A 10158-nucleotide genomic window follows, 5' to 3' on the forward strand; every position below is an offset into this window, starting at 1 on the left:
TCACAAATAGAAATTTTTGAGAATGAAATCACTTTTATTGAGTGCTAAGACTGGACGCCACTTCATGGTCCTCCATTCGAATCCACTTGTTGAGTGGAGGACGAATGGAGGTCTGGAAATAGATGACTTGCTGTAACTAGTGGCCAACTCAGTGTCAGAACTCCCAGTATGGTGCTCCTTGCCCCACATGCTTCGCCCATCATAAAAGCTCAGTTCTGCTTAGCTTTCAAGCAGAGCCATGTGGACACACACAATAGCAGAAGCCACACATCAGTCTGGAGATGATCATTTGTAAAAAGCCAAAGCAACCTAAAGCCCGACTGGAAAGCATAAATGGGTTAATATAATACTTCTCTTGACCCTGTGACCCCCACTTACCAAATGTGCTATTACTCTTACTTCCTTTGTAGACGCTTGGTTACAGAGATGTTGTTTCTTCTCGTTTTTACTGTCTATGACTAAATAAAATTTCCTGGTTAGAAATCTCTTCAACACCCTGTAATTTGGCCTCTGTTTCCACCCTTTTGTTAAAGCCGCTTTGACAGAGCGCATCATAAATAGCTTCACATTACCAAAGCTGATGGCAGATTTCTACATCTGCTCTTTTCTTTCTAGAACTCTCTGATGCATTTGACACTGGGATGGAGTTCTCTCTTGCTCTCTGTGATGTTACTATTTCTTGCTTTCTTCCTCTCTCTTTGAACACTTCTTTTCAGTGTCCTTTTGGGGACACTTCTCCCTGGAGTTGTTCCTGCTTGATTCTTTTATGTGCTTTCTTAGAGATATCTCATTCAGTCTCCAAAGTTTTAATCTTCATCTGTTTTGGTTACATGGCGTTACAACAAACCACCTGAAACTTAGTGGTTTAAAACAACAATAAATTAAGATCTCCACAATTCTGTGGGTGAAGGAGGTGATTCCTCTGCTTTTTGTAGTATTGGTTAGGGTGCTAAGGTTGATGATATCTCCAAATCGTCTCCCACACATGGCTGGTGATTGTTGGTGGCTACTGACTGGGAGTTCAACAAGGGCTGATAGTTGAGGGTCTTTGTATTCTTCTGTATGGTTCCTGCCTTGTGAATGTTGAACTTCCTTATAGATGGAGGCTGTGTTCCAAAAGAAGGTGGTAGAAACTGTCAGTTCTTTTAAAATGGATTATCGGAAGTCCCTGATGTCATCTTTGCTGTATGGTATCGGCCAAAGAAGTCATGAGACCAGCCTCGGAGAAATAAACTCCATCTCTTGATGGGACAGTGTAACAAAGGTTCTCTCACTGACCAAACTCCCCTCAGGGTTCCCTGAACTCTTTTTCAAGTAGGCTTGACTTTTGGATTTTTGTGTACGTCTTAATCGTCCAATTGTAGCGAGAATCCTGCTAAGCTGGTTTAGCCAGAATCCTCATCTCCCATATCTGATCACCCTCAGTATCTGATCGGGTTCCTTATGCTCTACAATTCGCTAGGTGATGTCTGATCACCCTGGCTTATTTTCAGCAAGGATCCTGCTACATCAGTTTAGTGAGAATTCCCCCTTTCCCCCAACGTTTCCGTTTGGCAATTTTCATCCACCAATCCCCACACTGCTCCTCGGCTATGGATTCCCACTTGCCTGTGTCCTGCCCAGAATTGAGCCTGGTTCCTTACTTTTCCCTTATTGCCTTAGTCCTGAATAAAATCTTTTCACTTCTGTTCTACAGTCAGTTCTAGTTGCTCTTTGACAAATGGTTTATACATCCAAAGAGGGACGGAATTGATGGTGGATATATTTGGAGATAAACTACCATGGTTGACTCTCTGACCACAACAATAAACAATATTTCCAAGCACAAAATGTACTCATGTCTCCCTCAAAATTCTCATCCCCTTCTGGTGTTCTCTCAAAGTCTAGGATATCATCATTTAAATCATGTGTAGATGAAAATTTGTAACTGATTTGCTAGTCTGCTTCAGCCATAGTGAAGGGTGTGGAGATTTATGAAGCATGATAGCAAGCCATCTTACAATGATATACAATTGTCAAAAGAAGACAGAATAAAGCAATAGATGTTCCCACTTGAAAACAGGAAAGAGCAGGAGGCACTTTGACACCGCTGTCCTTAGCAGTTCTGAAATCCAACTGAGGCCATGTTGTCATTTTTCTTTGACTCCAGGGGGAGAGAATGTTCCGTGATTAAGAGTTTATTTCTGCTCCTTGCGAGTGGTTTTCTGTGGCTTTTGGCTCCTTCCTCTGGAATCTTGGCTTCACCTTCTGAGTTATCCTCCCTTTCCTAAAGGAAATACCCTCTGTTTGCCACTGAGGAGCTTTCTCAGTCTGCTTCCTGCTCATAGGAAGTTAGGGTCCAGGGATCTCTTTTCATTTCCCATGATCCATCCCTTACCACATTCTAGATCTATAACCTAAACATCGTGCATATTTGTTCTCCAGTGAAACATTTCTCTTCTGATTAATAGTTTCCCAAGCCTTGCTTATTGTGTTTAAAGTGACATAATTCCTTTTTAAAATGTTGTAGGCTCCCTGTATATTAAATTATAACTCACACCCACAAATCTCTTTGAGATAGGATCCTCAAAGTCCGCGTGCCTTCGGGCAAAAATCTTTCATGTTCTCAGAAGTCCTATTGTCTGACTGAAAGGCTAGGAATTTCTCCATGAGGAAGCTCTTTTATCTAGTGGAGAAGTCTCTGAGGCACTACCTTAAATTGTTCTGAGGTGTCAACAAAGGGTCTTAGTACCACACCCTGGGTCTGATCTTTACCAAAGGCTATGTTTTCTAAGAAGTTTCTAGATTTGATTTTTCACTGGGCTAGTTTCTCTCTTTTTCTTCTTCTTCTTCTTTTTTATTTTTTATTAATCCCTCCCCCTAACTTTTAAAAAAGTAATCTCGACAGGAGCACCTGGGTGGCTCCGTCGGTTAAGTGTCTGCCTTTGGCTCAGGTCATGATCCTGGGGTCCTGGGATTCACCTTCATGTCAGCTCCTTGCTGAGTGGGGTGTCTGTTTCTCCCTCTCCTTCTGCCCTCCCACCCCCCCACCTTGTGCACACTTTTTCACATGTGCTCTGTTTATATCTTTCAAATAAATAAATAAAATCTTTAAAATAAAATAAAATAAAGTAAAATAAAATAATCTCTACACTCAATGTGTGGTTTGATCTCACAACCCTGAGATCAAGAGTCGCACCCTCTACCAGCTGTGCCAACCAGGCGCCCCTCCCTGTGGCTATTTCTTATTCTGAAGATCTTGTTTTCCCAAAAAGTTGCAAATATGAAATCGTTTTAATTTCCCGTCAAGCAAGTTTTGGATCAGAAATACTGCCTCTAACGTGTACCCGAATGTTTATAGCAGCAATGTCCACAATAGCCAAACTATGGAAAGAACCTAGATGTCCATCAACAGATGAATGGATCAAGAAGATGTGGTATATATACCCAATGGAATACTATGCAGCCATCAAAAGAAATGAAATCTTGCCATTTGCGACAACATGGATAGAACTAGAGCGTATCATGCTTAGCGAAATAAGTCAAGCAGAGAAAGACAACTATCATATGATCTCCCTGATATGAAGAAGTGGTGATGCAACATGGGGGCTTAAGTGGGTAGGAGAAGAATCAATGAAACAAGATGGGATTGGGAGGGAGACAAACTATAAGTGACTCTTAATCTTACAAAACAAACTGAGGGTTGCTGGGGGGAGGGGGGTTGGGAGAAGGGGGGGTGGGGTTATGGACATTGGGGAGGGTATGTGCTTTGGTGAGTGCTGATTCACAGACCTGTACCCCTGGGGATAAAAATACATGTTTATAAAAAATAAAAAATTAAAAAAAAAAGAAATACTGCCTCTAAATTCTGCTTGAAAACTAAACAGTTCCTTCTTAATCTCATCTCAGTCTTGTACTTTTTCATTGGCAGCTAAAGGAAGCCATCACTCTGCCTAGAAATCTTCTCAGCCAGACCCATCATTAGTCAAGTAGTCTATTTTTCATGTTATTATAGGCAACATTCCACTGGTTATTCTGCAACCATAATGCATGTCTTTTATTCTCCAATCTTCAATAGCAATTTCCTTACTGCCTTTTCAGTATGTCTTTTTGAAGCCCCCCCCCAGCTTTTGCCAGCTGCTAGCTTTCAAAGACAATGTCATATACATACAAAAATATATATATGTATATGTATATGTCATTGATATATACAAAATTAGATCTTTGTTATAAGTAGCACTACACTCTTTCAGGTACCAATTTATCTTCCTGGTGCCATTATTAAACCATTTAAAATTAGTTGTTTAAAACAACAACAATAACCATTCATAACCATTCATTATCATGATTCTGTGGGTTTCGCATGGCAGTTGCATTCCATGCTATGATCCAAGCAGTAACAACCAAAGATTACTTTTCTTCTTAAGGCTTGAACTCAGAAGTCCCAGAATGTCTCTTCCCCAGCATTTTGTTGGTCAGAACATTTACAAGTCCAGACAAGATTCCAGAGGAGGGGCGTGGAGTCCTCCTGTGGGTGGAGGAGTGGAGTGTGTGTTACCGGAGGGAAGACATTGATGGCCATCTTTGAAACTAGCTATCACAGCCTCCAGGCCTAAATAGAGAATTTACGATTCTCTATCATCGTTTGCTTGGTTTCAGACCCATCTGCCTCCTGTTGGGTGTTTCCGCATGTACTTCAAACCCATATGCCTGCAACTGAACTCATCATTTTCCTTCCTAGACACATGTCTCATCCTCTCCTGCTTGGCCTGTTGTAGTATCCTCCTTCTGGTTTTCATGTCTCTGTTATAACCCTTGTGGTCAAGTTGAGGTGTGGTTTCACATCGATTTGGCCACTTGATGAAATAATTAAGATAAAAGTACAACGAGGAGGAAGAAAGGAATTAAGGAAGACATTTTTAAAGAGTAATGAATAAAAGAAGAAAAAAAGAACCCTAGCCAGGCATCGATTAAAATTATTTAGGCTGATGATGTAATGGTTTAATTTGTGGAAGGAAAAAAACTAAGAAAATACCACTTTGGGGCCAATAGATTGACTTTTAGTAAAAAGAAAATTGTAGCTTCGGGACAAACTTCTTTGGCCACTTTCTAACAAGTTTCTGACGTAAGGACTCCCTATAAAGAACTACAAGAAAAAGTAATAACAACAATGGTGCTGCTAAAGTGGTCTAATATCACAGTACTCCATTGCTTAAGCTTCCCCCAATGGCCACCCAACTCCTTAAGTTGGTGCACAGAGCCATGCTTGGCTGGAACCTCGTGTGTTCATTCAACAAATGTATATGGTGTGCCTTTAATATATTAAGCTTCCAACTGTACCTTATCTACCTTCCTCCTCATACTTTATACCACTTCTATCCCCCAAATTCTTGTTTCTCCTTGCATATACACCCTTTTTATTCCTGTTGTCGTGGTTGGCTTCCCTCTGCTTCTTCATCTCCCTAACTTATTCATATCCACTCCTCAAGGTTCTGGTTAGAAGCCACCTCTGTCTCCAGGATTGGACTATGGGTATCCTAAACACCTCACACTTACCCATCATCTTCTATCCAAATAATACTGGCATTACTTGTTGATGACTCTATCTCCCTGTAACCTTCTTGAGAAAAGAAAATCATATCTGAAGAGACACTATAATATAGTGATTTATAGCTTAGTCTCTGAAGATTTACTGAGTTTATATCCCAGTTCTAGTATTTAATACCTGGATAATTCTGGGAAGGTACTTAGTCTTTTGGTGCCTTGTTTCTGCCTTCTTAAAATGGGGATCATATTAGCAGATATAAATATTGTAAGTTTGTTATGAAGATTAAATGAGTTAATACATATAATATACTTACAGCAGTGCCAGATGGGAGGTGGGTGGGGGGATTAAGAGTACACTTAAAATTATGAGCACTGAGTAATGTATAGAATTGTTGGATTATTACATTGTACACCTGAGACCACTGTATGTTAACTATACTTCAATTAAAAACAAAAACAAAAACCAGTGCCTGGAACTTGGAAAGAGAGTAGCTGGCATGACCTACTCTTATAACTGTTGTTATGATCATGATGTTATGAAGCACATAATGCTTCATAAATATTTGTTGACTTCTATTCCTTCTTTTTTCTTTTTTCACTTTATGGCACAAACTTCCTCCCCCCCCCCCCCATCCATTTCCCTAACTCTCTGTTTAAGTCACAGGTTGTCTTTAACCTTTGAAAGGTGGGATTTCCCACCCCACTCTCCCCCCACCCACCCCAGCTCCCTCTGACCTGGGGACAGTTACAGAAGTAGGTGAGATCCAAAGATATAGTTCTATTTTCCATCTCTTAGCACTGGTGAATGTCTCCTTGGCTGATTGCGAAGGTTCTTTCCCAACACCAGTCAAATAGAGGCAATATCTATCAGTGGTTACTACTTCTTCATCTGCCCACATCCTGAGCAAAACAGATGGGGGAATTCTTTGCATACCCAGAAGAATCCCAAAGGTATATAGTCAATTTGAATGCCTAATTGCCAACCATGATTCAAAGAAAATGTAGCAGTGAAAAAGCATGTGAGTCCCTCGCCACAAAAACAGCCCTCTGACTGAGGAAGGGAGTGTCCCCGAAGAGCTAGAACCAGCCAAGAACCAGAAGTAGTGAGCTTGTTTCTTGGCTATCCGTATGGTTTCCTGTATAAAAATAAAATGAAGTTAATCACGTTTGTAGCTCGCCAATATGGCTACCCCTGTTGTCAGAAAACATTTTCCTAAAGCCTTATTCTGAGAACTTCTTCCTTTTAAAAAATGCCTTGCATTTCCCTGAAGCTTCCTGCACAGACAGTCCTGACTTCTGAATTCACTCTTATTTTTAAAAGGATCACATGATTCCTTTGTTACAAAGGCTCTATTACTGCTCCTCTCCAGTAATAGGAAAAGACTCTACGTTAGTCTATTGTCTTCAAAGTCCTCCTTACCCTTTATGTGCATGAGGAACTGAAGCTCTGTTGCCTTTCAACTGTGGTCTTGGCTAATAACTGAAAATCTATAATATCTCCTTTAGGAGACCAAATGGAGAGGACCTTCTTTTGGATTTCCTGGTGTGAGTAGGGCCTCTGAAAGGATGATTTTTCCTCTGGGAAAATGCCCTCGACTCCTCTCTTACATTTTAGAAGATATGCCTATTTACGTAATGCCAACAAACTGGTTTGGTTATATATATATATATATATATATATATATATATATATATATATATAAAATTGTGATAAAATGAAAACACCTCCAAACAGCAACCTATATAAAAACAAAAGCAAATACAAAGAGTAATATTCCTTCTGCTTATGCTGTAGAAGAAATGAGTTACATATAGATTCAGCCAGGAATGGAATGGAATTACTTTAAAGCAGTGTTTCTCTTTAGGCATATTGCAAGTTGAGCTCCCTGGGACCCTGCCTTCCTAGGGTCAGTAGTGTATACTTCTCTTTCCTATCTCTCTTCAGATACTGAGATAGTCCAACAGAATTCTATGTCCCTAAAACCCTCCCAACATGTTAATACAAATTTATGGTCGGCCCCAGTTGGAGCATTCGCTGGCTTGTAGGGATCACCCTGCATGAGGATCACCTCCCCCTGCCCTCAGTTGAGTAATCCATCCAAATTTAATCCAGTCCCGAACTGGGTCAACCAGTTTCTGTCCTCCTAGAACTGTTTACTCAGAACTTGAAGTTGTCTTATGAATGGAGTTCCTGCTGCTGAGGCTCTTGAGCTAAGTCCTTAACTTGCCCAGATGCAGTTACTCTCCATTAAATTGGGTTACTCCTGCTGATATCCTTCTTTACAATTGCCTTTTTTCTTATCCCAACCACAAGTGGTTTTCCCTAGCAGCCAAAAGTTCTTAGCTAATTTATCATTTTAATCCCATTTCCCCAATTTTTTATTTTAGGTGAAGTGATAGTTGGGGGGAGGAGGTGCTATTCACACCAATCTCAACAACGGGTTGAGATATTCCCAAACGAGACAACCATGAGTTGACTCCTTCCTCAGTAACATCCATGGTGCTCATGCCTTGCAGCGATGAGAATGACCAGGCCATTGTCCTTCTTTATCTCTGGAAAAGTCCAACCTGACTTTCTTTCAGAAAAAAAAATTGCCTATGTTCATAAATTGGCAAAATATACCTGCTGCTACAACAGACATATTGCTTCTCAGGAGTCTTTTTGGATAAATTTCTCTAAAGCTTCCTGCATCTTTTTGCCTTTCTGTCATCCCTGCAACCCACACAAACATTGTCCAGACCACAAAGATACAATGATTTGCTGGTACTTTTTAAGTTCATTAGCCCTTCTGATATATTAGTAGATTATCAAAAGCAGTTTCAGTATGTCATAAAATCTGTTTGGTATTAAGTTGATACATGATGTGTTTTTCTCCATCCAGCTACATAGTTTCCTTCAAATCTGGACCAGATGAGCACCCTGGGACTTGTGTGAGCTCATGTGTGTATCTGCATGGAATGCAATGCATGGCATCCCATTGGATGAGTGGAACACGTGCTTGGCCCAAATGGAAATATCCTTAGGCACTGATGCCTCAATTAGGGAAAAGATAAAGACACAAGATCAGCTATAACATCTGTAAAACATTAATGTCCTGGTGATGCTCCCGATTTAAGTCTATTTTTTGGTTTTCCTTGATGGCTAATTTCGGTAAAATTATGACGTGCATGAAATTGCCCATATTCAGCCCCCCCCAATGGGAATAGCATCTATCTCTGCCCCTGCTGACTGTACCTTCTTGCTGCCTCAAGCTTACTGAAGCCCCATTGTGTGCTCCTGCTTATTCATTCAGCAGGCCTCTTTTGAACACCTGTTAAGTATAGGGTATAGGGGAAAATGGAGGATAAGAATAGTCCTTGCTTCCAAGTTGCAGAGGAGGGGACAGAAATGGGAACAGACAATTGTTTGACAGCAGGATACAGATATGATTAGGTGCACCTGGAGCAGGTGAAGTGTCCAAACTAGTCTGAGGGAGGGTGTGTGGGTCAGGGAAGGCTTCCTGGAGGACCAATCCAGGAAGAGAACCAGGAACAACACCCAGGAATTAGGTCTGCTGCTGACCCATCAGGTGCCTTTGTGTGAATGAGAGAAAGGCACCCCTTTTGGCAAGAGGCAGTTTTGGGCAGAGCACACAGCTTGGCAGGCTGAGTGTAAGCTGGATGGAGTCCCTACTCACCCTCTCAGCTAGGAGGCCTTGTGACACCAGCAGCTGGAAGAGCCTTCCATGCCCATGGGGAGGGCCCATGGATATTCCTTTCCTGGGGCTGCTGCAACAAATTACCACAGACTGGGTGGCTTAAAAGAACAGAAATTTATTCCTTCAGGGTTCGAGAGGTGAGAAGTCCAAAATTAAGGTGTTGACAGGGCCACATTCCCTCTGAAGTCTCAAGGGGGAGAATCCTCCCTTGCTTCTTCCAGGTTCTGGTGGCTCCAGGCCTTCTCTGGCTTGAGGCTGCATCATCTGTTCTCTGTCTCTGTTGTCACATGGTCTTATTGCCTCTGTGTTTTTGTGTCAAATCTCCCTCTGCCTTTCTCTTATAAAAAGTCCCGTCCTTGGATTTAGGCCCTTCCAGGTAATCCAGGGTGATCTCGTCTTGAGGATTCTAAATTGATGAGAACCACAAAGACCCTTTTCCCAAATACGTCACATTCTTACATTCTGGAAGTTAGCACATGGACATCTCTTTCTGGGGTTCACCATTCAACCCACTATACCATGTGAAGGAGGGAGGGAAGGAGTTTTTAGGTAGGGCGCTTAGTACAGGAAGCCAGAAGGCAGGTTGGCTCTGGGAATGGCATGGAGTATGGAACACAATGTTCTGGGGGTAGGGTAAGAGCTGAGGTTACCTGAGAAGCAATCTCCTGGTCACAGAGGGCCTGTGTGCCGGCCAACAGGCTTGGACTATACCCTGAAAGCAGTGAGCAGGCTTTTCATGATCTTAATTTTAACTTGGAAAGATCACTGGGGTTGAAGGTCAGAGGATAGATTGGAGGAGGCGAGACCAGAGGTGAAGAGATTCCTCCCAGAGGGTGTTCCTGCTGCTCAGGTGAGGAATTCAGTGGCCCAACCTTTGAAGAAGAGACAGTCAGGACAGGGGACCCAAACACAGGGATTGGTGACTGGTATGAGC

The 10158-nt window shown here is 41.8% G+C and overlaps 1 long non-coding RNA gene across 1 annotated transcript; it reads right to left on the reverse strand.

Annotated features, from left to right (window-relative positions):
- Positions 1 to 4300: 4300 nt before the first annotated feature.
- LOC309863278 lies at positions 4301 to 6407 on the reverse strand. The gene is made up of 2 exons (XR_014310965.1): positions 6262 to 6407; positions 4301 to 4507 (listed from the first exon to the last, which is right to left on the reverse strand). It is a non-coding gene; the product is annotated as an uncharacterized lncRNA (long non-coding RNA).
- Positions 6408 to 10158: the final 3751 nt, after the last annotated feature.

Source organism: Mustela nivalis (assembly GCF_964662115.1).
Source record: "Mustela nivalis genome assembly, chromosome: 4".
In the NCBI taxonomy this organism is placed as follows: domain Eukaryota; kingdom Metazoa; phylum Chordata; class Mammalia; order Carnivora; family Mustelidae; genus Mustela; species Mustela nivalis.